Source organism: Myotis lucifugus, unplaced genomic scaffold (genome assembly GCF_000147115.1).
Source record: "Myotis lucifugus unplaced genomic scaffold, Myoluc2.0 scaffold_29, whole genome shotgun sequence".
Classification (NCBI taxonomy): Eukaryota; Metazoa; Chordata; class Mammalia; order Chiroptera; family Vespertilionidae; genus Myotis; species Myotis lucifugus.
Window position 1 is genome coordinate 9022809 of NW_005871077.1, and position 12813 is coordinate 9035621.

At 43.1% G+C, this 12813-nt stretch overlaps 1 pseudogene; it reads right to left on the reverse strand.

Annotated features, from left to right (window-relative positions):
- LOC102430183 overlaps positions 1–8046 on the reverse strand; it is a 45380-nt pseudogene extending 37334 nt beyond the window's left edge.
- Between the last annotated feature and the right edge of the window lie 4767 nt (positions 8047–12813).

The following is a 12813-nucleotide window of genomic DNA, read 5'->3' on the forward strand; positions in this document are numbered from 1 at the left end:
TATATATAAATTTTCCCTTTCTTTAATCTATCTATGACCTATGTCAGCCGTGGGCAAACTACGGCCTGCGGGCCAGATCCGGCCTGTTCGGCTGTTCTATCCGGCCCGCGGAGCCAAAAGAGCGGAGGGTTCTCTTGCTCTCCCCTCCGCTCCTTCACCAGCAGCAGTGTTAACATGGCAACGTCGGGAAACACGGCCGCAGCTCCTTCTAAGAAGGAACAACCTCTCAATCTTCCAGAGGCTCCTTGTAATGCCCGCGGACGCGTCACCCGACATCACCCTGGGAATGCGTAGACACGTTATCGTGGTGATGTAGGGAGACACGCCCCTGGAGAGCACAGTATCAGAGCCTTCTGAGGTAAGATTAAGAGCTCTACTCAAACACAATTTTTTCCTGTTCCCACATTCTGTACATCACAATGACTTGTTAATAAAACAACAAAGACTTTCAGCTTTTAGGGCTTGTATCCACTGCAGTTTTTTTTTCCCACTGCGGATGCGCGCAGCAGGGAAAAAGACACACAAAGGACATGTCACACTAGCCATGCTGCGGCTGCATTTTTTTGCTGATACAGATGCGGTATCAATAACGCTACCGTGGCCACTAACTGCATGTGTTAGCGGCAAAACAAATGCATTTTGTGCTGTGTTTGCTTCTCCCCCTTGCGCCTGTGAAAATGCGTGCTACAGGGCATTTGTGTTAACATGCACCACTGCACATTAGCATCAACGCAAACATGATGGAAACCTGTGTACCCTGCATTAACTCTAGTTGTGCTGTATTGCAGTACTGCACCACACTGCAACGGCAGCACGGATAGTGTGAACGAACCCTAATTCAGTGGGTTGAACAAAAGATTGTATAGAAATGTGATGAACTAAAGATTTTATTACAAAATCGCTTAATTTCAGGGTTTCAGAAGTAATTGGACAAATGAAAAACTGAAAATCAAATGTTCATATCTAATACTTGGATGAAACCCTTTCCTCGTAATGACAGCCTGAAGTCTTGTACTTATGGACATCACCAGATGCTGGGTTTTCTCCTTTGTAATGCTCTGCCAGGCTGTCACAGTAGGGGTATATATATAAATATCCTGCCATTTCCAGCTTTTAATAAGAAAAACTGTTGCAATGGGCATTTAAAAGTGGCACTTGGTTGTTTTTATAGAGTCCAGTGGATGCAATCTGACATTGATAATGGGCTCTTTCACACTATGTGCACTGCGGCTGTTTTTTGCCAGTAACGGAAGTGCTAGTGGTAACTACTGGTTACCCATGTTTTGCACTGCCCTAGCACCTCCCATACAAGTGTGTCTGGAAGACACAGCAATGTGCAGCTATGTGTGTTACCATAAACAAAGGGCCTGTGTGAAAGATACACAGGTTTCCTATGGAGGAAAGGGGTTGTTCTCTATGGTCAGTGTGTGCCTCTGTCCCATGTCTGAACTTTTTCAGATGATTTTGTTATATATATATTTTTTAGAAGACCAAAAATGTTATAGTAGAGCAAATTTAATCACTTGTTTTTATACTTTACTGTCTTTCACAGACAAACTGCAATTCAAGAGACAACTACCAAAGCAAGTTTTATGCTATCATTCAAATTAGCAAAAGCTAGCAAACCTCTCTCTGAAGGCGAGTTTTTGAAAGAATGTATGATAGAGACAGCAGGTCTCTTGTCCAGAGAGCAAAGGCAAGTTTGAAAAACTCAGCTTATCGCGCAGGACAGTGACTCGTCGAGTGGAACTGATTGCTGAAGACTTGGCCAGCAAGTTAAATAGTAAGGCAGAGTTCCTGAAGTTTTATTCACTAGCATTAGATGAAAGCAATGACGTAAAGGACACTGCTCAGCTCTTAATTTTTATCCGAGGAATTAGTGACAATTTTGAAATTACAGAGGAGTTTTTAGCCATGGAGCCACTGAAAGGAAAAACACGGGGAGAGGACTTGTATGATCGGGTGTCTACTGTCATCAAGAAAATGAAGCTACCATGGAGTAAACTTGCTAATGTCACAACAGATGGATCTCCAAATTTAACTGGAAAAAATGTTGGACTGCTAAAAAGAATTCAGGATAAAGTGAAAGAGGAGAACCCTAACCAAGATGTTATTTTTCTTCACTGTATTATTCACCAAGAATCATTGTGCAAGTCTATATTACAACTTAATCATGTTGTTAATCCAGTCGTAAAGCTTGTTAATTTCATTCGAGCAAAGGGACTTCAGCACCGTCAGTTTATTAAGTTTCTGGAGGAAACTGATGCGGATCACCATGACTTACTTTACCACTCTCGTGTCCGCTGGTTGAGTTTGGGCAAAGTTTTCCAACTAGGGTGGGAGCTCAAAGAAGAGATTGGTGCATTTTTTAAATTAAAGGGGAAGTCTGACGAATTTACTGAGCTGAGTGACAAGAATTGGCTGTGTGACTTTGCATTTGCTGTAGATATATTTTCACATTTGAATGAGCTAAATGTGAAGCTACAGGGAAAAGATCAGTATGTACATGACATGTACACTAATGTGAAAGCCTTTAAATTGAAGCTGATTTTCTTTTCCAGACAAATTTCAGACAAAGTCTTCACTCATTTTGCCACACTAGCCACACAGAAGGAGACCATCCAAAACGTGAAGAAATACAGCAAATCACTGGATGACCTGCATGCAGAATTCTGTCGTCAGTTTTCTGATGTTGAAAAAATTGACCAGTCACTTCAACTGGTGGCCTGTCCTTTGTCACAAAACCCTGAAACAGCCCCAGAAGAGGTGCAACTGGAACTCATCGATCTTCAGTCTGACTTTGTCCTAAAGGAGAAATTCAGCTCTCTTGAACTAAGAGACTTTTATGCTTCACTTAATGAAGCCACTTTTCCAAACATCCAGAGGATGGCACAGAAGATACTGGTGCTGTTTGGGTCAACCTATGTTTGTCATGAACATCAACAAAGCCCCTCACAGATCCAGCTTAACTGATGAACACCTCAGATCTATCCTGAGAATAGCCACAACAAAACTAACTCCAGACTTTGATGCATTAGCTAAAAAAGGAGACCAACAACACTGTTCCCACTGAAGTTGATGTTTTAAAGACCAAAAACCTTTCAACCCAGTCTACATTGCCATCTACATCTACGTCCCGGGCATAATTTGGAATTTGCACTAAAGAAAATGTTTAATTTACTGTTTACACATTTTGTTCTTTTCTATTTGTTTTAGTTTTAAATTATTTTATTATATTTAAGTTTAATTTGAAAGGCTTTTGTACCTTTCCTTTGTTAGGCAATTTTATTTTGCCTTTGCCATCTTCAATATAAGGTATGTTATTGTGCTATGATTCCTCCATTTTTTGAAGTTTCAAATTATAATAATTAGTGTTTACATTCTTCTTGTTAAAATGTTTGAAATGAATAAAACTATTGAAATTTAAAAAAAGACCATACCCTTTTATGTAATGATGTTTACTTTGAATTTATATTAGTTCACACAAACACTCCATCCATGCTTTTGTTCCGGCCCTCCGGTCCAGTTTAAGAACCCATTGTGGCCCTCGAGTCAAAAAGTTTGCCCACCCCTGATCTATGTAGTCATCTATTTTTGGAAAAAGAGAATAGAGATTAGATAGGCCTGAGTTAGCGATTGAAACTAATTAAGTTCCTAGTAGAAGAAGAGAACAAGTGAGGAGAGGGAAGACAGAAGAAAAAAACAGGAAAAAAATACAACTAACAAACAATCAAACAAACAACAACCACAAGACAGAAAGAAAGAAAATAAAAGGAAAAAAAATTGGCTAGTGAAGAAAGAGAAGAGAGAAGTGTGCATGGATTTGGAGCAGGGGAGAGGAAATTAGGTATATGAGTAAGATCAATTTTTAACTAGGAGTAAAAAGAAAGGATAGAAAAAAACTAAAGCAGTAACAGGGTAAGAGAAATAGGATGAAAAAGGGGAAAAGTGAGGAAGAGAGTGTTGGCATAAAGGAAAAATTGAGATAGAGTAAAATAACGCTAAAATAAAAATAGAATGTAGAACAGTGATCCAAAAATAAAATAAAGAAAAAGTAAAATAAACTTAAAAAGCTGAAATAATAGTAATAATAATTAAAAATAGAAATATAATAATAAAACATGTAAAATAAAGTGTGAAAAATTCAGTTTTTTAAATAAAAGATAAAAAATAAAAAAGTGAAGGAGTGAAGGTTGTTTGCTTCTGCAGAGCGTCAATGACCCATGGTGGCTGGTTTAAGACCCCTCTCTACTGTTCTGCCTGATACACATGTTTCCTGTCAGGTAGTCAGCACAGTGTTGAAGTTCCCCACAATACACTGCTCCTCTGTGTCATAAGCCACAACCTTGGTTTCAAGCAGATGGGATCTCTCTGCTCACTTTATTTCTCTGCATGCCTTCAGTTGTATTTACACAAGCATCTATTTCTGACACCTCCCCTGGGTGGCGGTGTTTCTGTATTAGTTTCTGGGACCAAATGGCTCCTCAGCCCAGTGTTTAGACTCTTCTTTCCCTGCTGCACTTAAGACTGGATTGGAGGGACAGACTATCCCAGACCTGGTTTCCTGCTTATCTCTCCCTAGTCTGATGCCCAGTTTCCACAAAAACAACTTTCCCCTGCAGTCTTGGTGAGTGTTTTTAATTGGAAGATCCTATGTACGGGGCTTAGCAAGCAAAAGCAAGGAAGTCCAACAGATAAAGGAACTGCACCAACTTGAGTCTTTCTCCCCCCAGCACTGCATGGCCAGTATAGCACTTCAGGTTACCTTTCTGGGCACCATCTTCCACGGCTGTGGGCTCAGATCTAGAGTTCCCTCTGCCAGAAGCCCTGTGGACCCCCTTCCACATTTGAGGGCTACACTGACCCCAAAGGCCGTGGATTTGGTGGAGTGTAGTCTCCCTCTGAGACTCCAGACTCCACTGTGCGTGTTTCTCTCTCCAGCCTGGATCCCAGATCTCACCTTTCTCCAGGCGATCTCTGACCTTTCCATCCATTTATTGCCTCACCAGTTATGTTTAATTTGCCAATTCTGGGTGGATGTTATTCGATTCAGCTGTTCCTTCCATCTTCTGTGTTAGAAGGCACAGGACCCATCTGTGTGTTCAGCTGCCACCTTGTCTCCCCCTTGACAAAATTTTAGGTGCCTGTGGCCAGGGAGGCTGGATCTCAGTGTTCATGGGTTTGCAGCTGAGGCAGCTGGTCCCTGGGTGTTGTGGTTGTAGGGACCCAGGAGGTATCCGAAGTCTCCCCTGTTGAAAGTAAGGCTGGGCTTCCAATCACAGCCGCTTGCTCTCCCCTTCAAGATGGTGCAGTCGCTGCAGTAGAGCAGGCCACTCTGGGGGAGATTTCAGCACTAGAAGAGGCTGCCCAGCCAGGGGAGCCTGGTTCACCAGTCCCCAACAGTCCTGTGGAATATAACTGTCCCTCACGCACAAATACAGACACTTTCTGCATGTCCACGCACTCTCCTTTCGCTCTCTCACTCACACACTATCTTGCAGCTTGCCATCCCGTCGGTTGCCATCTTGGATCCTCCAGACAATAACTTTTACTAGCTAAGAGTTTCCAGTGGCTGATGCCTTAAAAGAGAGAGCAGTAAGGGTCCCCAAGATTAAGAACTCTCAGCAGCTGCTGGGAAGTTTCTGCAATCCCTGCCAAGCAGCTGGCCCCTCAAAGCTGGATGCACCCCATCTTTAAACACAAAACATCAACAGAGACTCTCTTATATACAGCTAGAGGCCTGGTGCATGAAATTAGTGCACTGGGGGGTGTCCATCAGCCCAGCCTGCACCCTCACCAATCTGAGACCACTAGGGGGATGTCCGACTGCTGGTATAGGCTTGATCACCCACTAACCACTCCCCTGCCAGCCTGAACTACACCTAACTGCCCTCTCCTGCCAGCCCGATTGCCCCCAACTGCCCTCCCCTGCCACCCTGGTCACCCCTAACTGCCCTCCCCTGCTGGTCTGGTCGCTCCTAACTGCCCTCCCCTGCAGGCCTGGTCCCTCTGAACTGCCCTCCCCTACAGGCCTGGTTGCCCCTAACTGTCCTCCCCTGCTGGCCTGGTCGTCCCCAACTGCCCTCTGCTGCTGGCCATCTTGTGGTGGCCAGCTTGTGATGACATGGGGTGACCATCTTGTGATGACATAGGCATGGCCATCTTGTGACCACATGGGTGCAGACATCTTGTAACCACATGGGGGCAGCCATCTTGTGCGAGGGTGTGATGGTCAATTTGCATATTACCTCTTTATTATATAGGATATATTTACGGGTGCATACAATCTACAGACAAGAGCTTCACTCCATGCTCATTGTCTTTCCAGCCACAGATACTACAGAATGCCCTGCAAAAAAACACCAAAGCAGAGAAATGTCTCTTGTCCCAGAGTGGATCAAACTAAGGACTCAGAGATCAGGCCAAGGACTGCAGAAGGTTTCTTGCCATCCAGAGATGATCAGGCTCATCTAATCTTCATTTGAATCAAACTTGGGCCAAAAGACAGAAGGTCTATGAATTCGGCTTTTTTAGGCCATATAAAACAACAGTATTTGATCATCTTTTGTCCCTTGTTCATGGACTGTCCCCCCCAGAACCTCAAAATTCTCTCCAATGGACTATCCAAGGGAATGTCTAAGGGAGTCTCCTTGACCCTGCTTTCCTTGGTTTCCCTAGGCCTAGAATTCTTGTTTCCCATCCTCGGCAAGTCCCCGTGACTATTCTATGTGCTCAACTCTCCTTACTGGACATTTCTTGCACACCCCAAGAGTCCCTGTGACTAGTCTATATGCTTTATACTCCCCCCACCCCCCCGCTTTACTGGAGATTTATTGCCCTGTGCTCAAGCCCCCTTACTGGAGGTTTCTTGCACATCCCAAGTTTCACTTCATCCCTTTCTAGTCATATCCCTTGCATGAGAACAGAACCACAGATTAGGACTATGCATTTGCTTCATGTCCAGGACACATCTTAGTCAGACATACTCGACCTCCAAGGATACCCAACCACCAAGGCATTATTTATAGTCCATTTTTTCCTACCTTGGCCCATGCACAAGGTTGCCTGGTTGCTGTGGGTGCTTTTCTTTTGTCCCTTGTGTCAGTTTTGCCACCTTCCAAAAAACAGTCTTGGGCTTATCTGGCCTTCGCAGAGAGACAGGAACTCAGGCAGGCAGGCCACCCAAAATCAGGTGGGACGCGTCTCCCTCTCAACCAAGGCTCTGCTCTGCACAGACACAGAAATCCCGGATGAGCCTCAAATTGTGAGAAATGCTCACCTGTATGAATTCAAATAATGGACTCGGAGAAAGAAGAATGGCAAAAAAGAGACTTTTAATGCAGTCTTGCAAGAGTGGGTGTCCAGTTGACAGGAACACATGGAGCAGTGATCACAGGCAATTAATCACTAATGTGTGAAAGTCCCTCCCCTGGTTCCTCATTGGCTGAGTACTACGAGGTTAATAGTTTTCCCCATGTTGCCTAGGTCTTATTGTCTTCTATTGGTTTATTTTAAAAAAATGGGCTGAGGCCTTTTCTAGTTGTCTCCACCTCCCTTTGTATAGTTGTGGCAGGCAGATCTTCCTGGAAAAGGTGCTACTGGTTATGTACACAGTTCTTTGTTCTTATATTCTATCCCCTCCTCCCTACATCCTGTTTGCCCTGGGAAAATTCAGTAACCGACTGGCCACATCTTGTTAGTTTTCTCTAAGAGTTGACACTGCTGAAGATGGATCACAGAGACCGGTTTCCTACATGCAATATCTAGTGTCATTCTTAATGTTTTTACAAATATCTTGTATGCCTCTGGTGTAATCACAGTGCCAATGGACCGCTATGATTTCCTGGATTCCCTGTGTTAAATTTTTTCAGGGCCTGCTTTCAATGTCTGATGCATTCTGGAATTGCTGGTTCTCCAGTGTCAATGAGTATTCTTCTGGGGTGGGACCCTCTCAGGTGCCCTGAAGGCCATGGGACCCTGGTTTCATCCCAGGATGCATAGCACCTGACTGGATAGCCACTGGATGTCCTGCAGAGTGTCAGCCATCTCTGCTTAAGCCTTAAGGAGGCATGTAGCTTATAGTGTGACCAGAGCATGGAACCTGGGAAGTAATGACTTTTTAAAAATATCATTTCTCCCTGGCCAGTTTTTCTCAGTGGTTAGAGTGTTGGCCTGTGGACCCAAGGGACACAGGTTTGATTCCTGCTCAAAGGCATGTACCTCAGTTGCAGGTTCGATATCGAACCTCTGTTGGCAGGAGACAACCAATTGATGTTTCTCTCTCCTCTCCCACCCTCCTTTTCACTCTCTCTGAAAATCAATGGGAAAAAAAATATTCTCACAATAATTTCAGTTGGCTGTGAGAGCAGATTTGCTGCCATTAGAACAATAATTCGAAGTCAATAATTCAAAAATACATATGCACATGCTCTAACATCCCCAGCATGACAGTTTGGGTCATTTGCCCTTGGGAATTTACAGGGCCACACTCTGAGAACAACAGGGTCCCAGGGGTTGGGGTGACTTACTCCAATGTCCTGGTCAACACCAGCTTGTTCTCCACTCAGCAGGTTAGTGACCTGAGATGGCCCAAGTGGCTTGGGGACATCAGCATGGCTCTGTCATAAAACAAGGAATAGGAGAGCTTAGCAAGCCCCTGTGTTGAGTCAAGGACACTGGGCCTCTAAAGACCCCAAAAAGACTGGCTGCCCTTTTATCATGCCTTCCTCAAAGACTTCCAGTTTCTAAAGTCCTCAGGGCCTCTTCCTATGATGCCTGACCTTAGAGATAAGTTCAGGAGGGTGTGAAGGGTAGCCTCATGAAGCACCTGGAATTTAGGATACATTGGTGGACTGTGCAGTGGGACTTGCAGGGGGGTTTGTAGCAAGGGGTCTTTCTCCTGGTTTCCTACCCTGCCTGGTCTCTGGGCTCCTGGACCCCTAGCCCAGCTCTGACCAAGTTTCTCTGTCACCTGAGGATAACCCACTGCAGTACAAGTGAGTATTCAAGGCCTTCAGGGGCTTGGCTTTCTATAGCCCCTTACTTATAGTTGCCCCTCTTTAACTTGTCCTGCAGTAGATAATAATTTTTTACCTTAAAAGAAAGAGCACTGTAGAATTTTCAAAATCCCCTTGTACAAGATATTTGAATCTTTGTGGCCACCTTTTATGGTAGATATATTTAAAGATGAAGATACCAAGATAGGGAGAAGAGAGGACCTCCTTGATGTGTTTGATATGAACAAGTCACAGCTTGAACCAAAGCTTGTAACCACAGAGTTGCTGCCTTGGGACCTGTCTCCCAGAGGCCACTCCATAGAGCTTGAGAGGATGCTGTGATGGCAGCTGGTGCAGCATGTTGGTCAGGTTCTGTGGTCAGGTTGCCCTAGTGAGAGTCAAGACTCTACTAATGACTGAGACAAGTTTGCTTACCTCTGTGTCTCAGTCTCTTTATCTACAAATTGGGACTAGAGATAGTGCCCACTCATAAGGTTGTATCAACACAAACTAATTAGTAAAAATAAAGTCCCTACAATAATAGAAGCTATGTTTTTGTGCTTATGTGCCTGGCCCCATTCTATGTACATTATGTGCATTAATTCATCCCATAATCACAACCATCCTAGGAGATAGGTATACTTATTATTCCCATTTTAGAGGCAAGAAACTGAGGCATAGAGAGACAAAACAATTTTTTTAGTGGGAGAAAGACCAGGGACCATGTTCTTAACCACAACACTAGACTTAATTTTAAAACAGACCTTAGCTCCTGGTAGGCAATCAAAAGTTGTTGGCTGCTGATGTTATAGGGATATAGTGTTATACTATCAGGGTTCTGCCACCCCTTGTACCTCTTCTCCAAATTAGTTTTTGTGTCCAGAACTTTCACCTCGGTCAGGACTCCAGTTTGGCTAAATAGGACTTCTGTCTCCTGTTAAAATGAAAAATCCCCTAGGACAGCTTATATTAAACCTTACCTCAGTGTCAGTGAGTCCAGAGCTGTGGGGAAGATTGAATGGAAAAGAGGGAGAGAGATTCTGAGGTCATGATCAGCAAGGTAATGAGGGGCATTGCTACTGGTGGGATGTGGCAGAATGAGGTAGAAACTTTGTAAAAACAAGGCCAAGGACTTATCTGTCTTACAATTTTCTCCAGCTGCTAAAGTAATCTATATTGTAGAAACTCATTAGAGTTCATTTTCTGAGCCCTCTTTCCATGAACTGAGTGCTGCTACGTGTCTGGTATCAGACTGACAGAGGATCCCTGATAGAGGAGGAATTCAAAACATGGAGAGGTCCTATAACTAGACAGTAAAAATCCAGCCCTAACACCCCAGGATCCCGTCTCCCTGAATAAATACAATCCATTTCCCTATGGTCTGAAAAAACTTGGCAAGAAGATATTGCATATGACCCTTAACAATAAATTAAACACTTGAGTGTCAAGTTTTCTACTTGGCTTCTATATGGGAGTGAGGGTTAGGGGCTCTCCCTTGCAAGCTTTGGTACCAAAGCTGAGCCTCTTTGGTGGAAAGCTTGCCATTTAACTTATTTTCCTGTCTCCTTTTCTGAAAACCAGGTGCAGTGATGCTCTCTGCCTTCCAGGTATATACAAGGGTTAATTAGATAATTTTTGCATAGGGCTTTGAAGATGAAAGTACCATATAATTGTTATTACATATCATCTCTTCCAGAAACCAGGAATGCTTCTACTTCAGGGAACACTTGAATATGTCTTCATATTTATCACTCACTTTAGGATAAAACTTGTCAGACATCAGGGAACTAATGATATTGTGCATAGCATGGAGGATCAAATAGTTAACCCCCCAAAAACAACAGCAATAACAACAACATGCATTAAAGAACTCCTTGGTCACCAGGAAGCAGCTGTCAGGGGCCTTGGTGACTGGGTGAGTCCACCCATTCAGTTGCTAGCTGCTGGGCAGAACTACCATAACTGGATCCCAGCAGAGGGGATATGAGTCAGTAAGAATGCTGTGGCTCCACAGGCCATAAAGTGCTGGAACAGATGGGAGAGGCAAGAAATATCATTTAGGGCGGGGCATGTCATGGGAGAGGGGTGACTTAGAGTAAAAGACACTGCTTACCATATTTGAAAATTATTTGTAGAGTGTCCTGATTGGCCTACCTGCCTCTTGTGAGAATTCCATTACATTAATCCATGTTCCTTCTACTGTCAGACTGATTGCACTTTTTAACATAGCATGTCTGTGGCTTGTAAACCTTCAATGCCATCCACTTGCCTAGAAAATGAAGTCCAGTGCTTTTAAACCCTTGCTATGTCCTTGAAAGCTGTCTATCATCTGCCTCCTGTTGGTTTTTTTTTTTAAAAATATGTTTTTATTGATTTCAGAGTGAGGAAGGGAGAAGGAAAGTGAGAGATAGAAACATCAGTGATGAAAGAGAATCATTGATTGGCTGCCTCCTGCATGCTCCACACTGGGGATCGAGCCTGCAACCCGGACATGTGTCCTGACCGGGAATCAAACTGTAACCTCCTGGTTCATAGGTTGATGCTAAACCAGCCAAGCAATTTTTCTACTCTTTTTTTTCACACACTTCTGTGTGGAACTCTCCCAAACTAGTTAATGTCACCCCACTACACTCAGGCTAAAATGCCTCCCCTTGCTTCAGCACCTATATCCACATGAATTCTGGACATTTCTCTGCTTGTGTAGCTCCCAAGAGCCTCCTCCCTTTAGTCAATTCTGTTTTCTATTTATTTATTTAGCACTTATGTATTTATATATTTTCTTATATTGGCATGTATATGTAAATGTTTCTATTATCGCTCTTTGGATTGAAAAATCAGGGAAGCCAAGGGTTGTTATTTACTAGTACATTTGCATAGATCACTGGTACAGGAAGTTTTAAACTCCACAAGGGGAGGCACATCTCCAATACCTAATATTGTAACTGACATACATTAGGTTCCAGTTATCACTTGCTAAGTAACCGATCACCCGAACTTAGTGGTGTTAAATAACAAACTGTTTATTATTGTCTCTCTTGCTCTTTAGGTTGACTTGACTCAGCTATCAGCTAGGTGGTTCTTGCTTGGGGTATTTCATGTGATTGCAGTCAGATGGTTACTGGGCCTGACTCATCTCAAAAGTACCACTCATGTGTCTATGGCCTGAGCCGAGAAGACACAAACAGTTGAAACAGCCAATACTGGTTAGGGATGTCTCTGTTTCTACCTGGTTTCCCCATGTGGTCTCACTAACATGTCAGTTTCAGGGTAGTTGGGCCTTTTTCCCTGATGACTCAAGCTTCAAGGCATGTGTCCCATGAGGACTCTGCAGAACTGCATGCCTTTTTGCTGCCATATCCTGGGAGTCAAGCAGCATTCTGTTGGAAAACCACATCACAAACCAGTCCACATTCTAGGGGAGGAGATTATCCCCTTAATGTGGGAAGTGTCAAAGAATTTGTGGACATGTTTTAAAATTATCACAGCAATAAGTACTTGTTGATTGAATAAATAAATAAATAAATAAATAAATAAAAGTGGCCATGTTTCTGGTTTACAATTTGAGAAAAAGGCAATATAGTAGCAAACTGAAATTTTCTTGCTGTTAAGATATTTGTTTATTTTTTAATGTGTTTACAAATCAAGGTAAAGTATGCATTTCTTTTGTCCTTCTTGTAGAACACATTATGTTATGTTAATTAACTCAAATTAATAGCTTGTGGATTTCATTTCTTTAATTATTAATTTACTTCTGGGGTTGTCCTAGAAGAACCTACTAGCACCAGCTTTAATGAACCCTTGCTGGAATCTGAAGAAA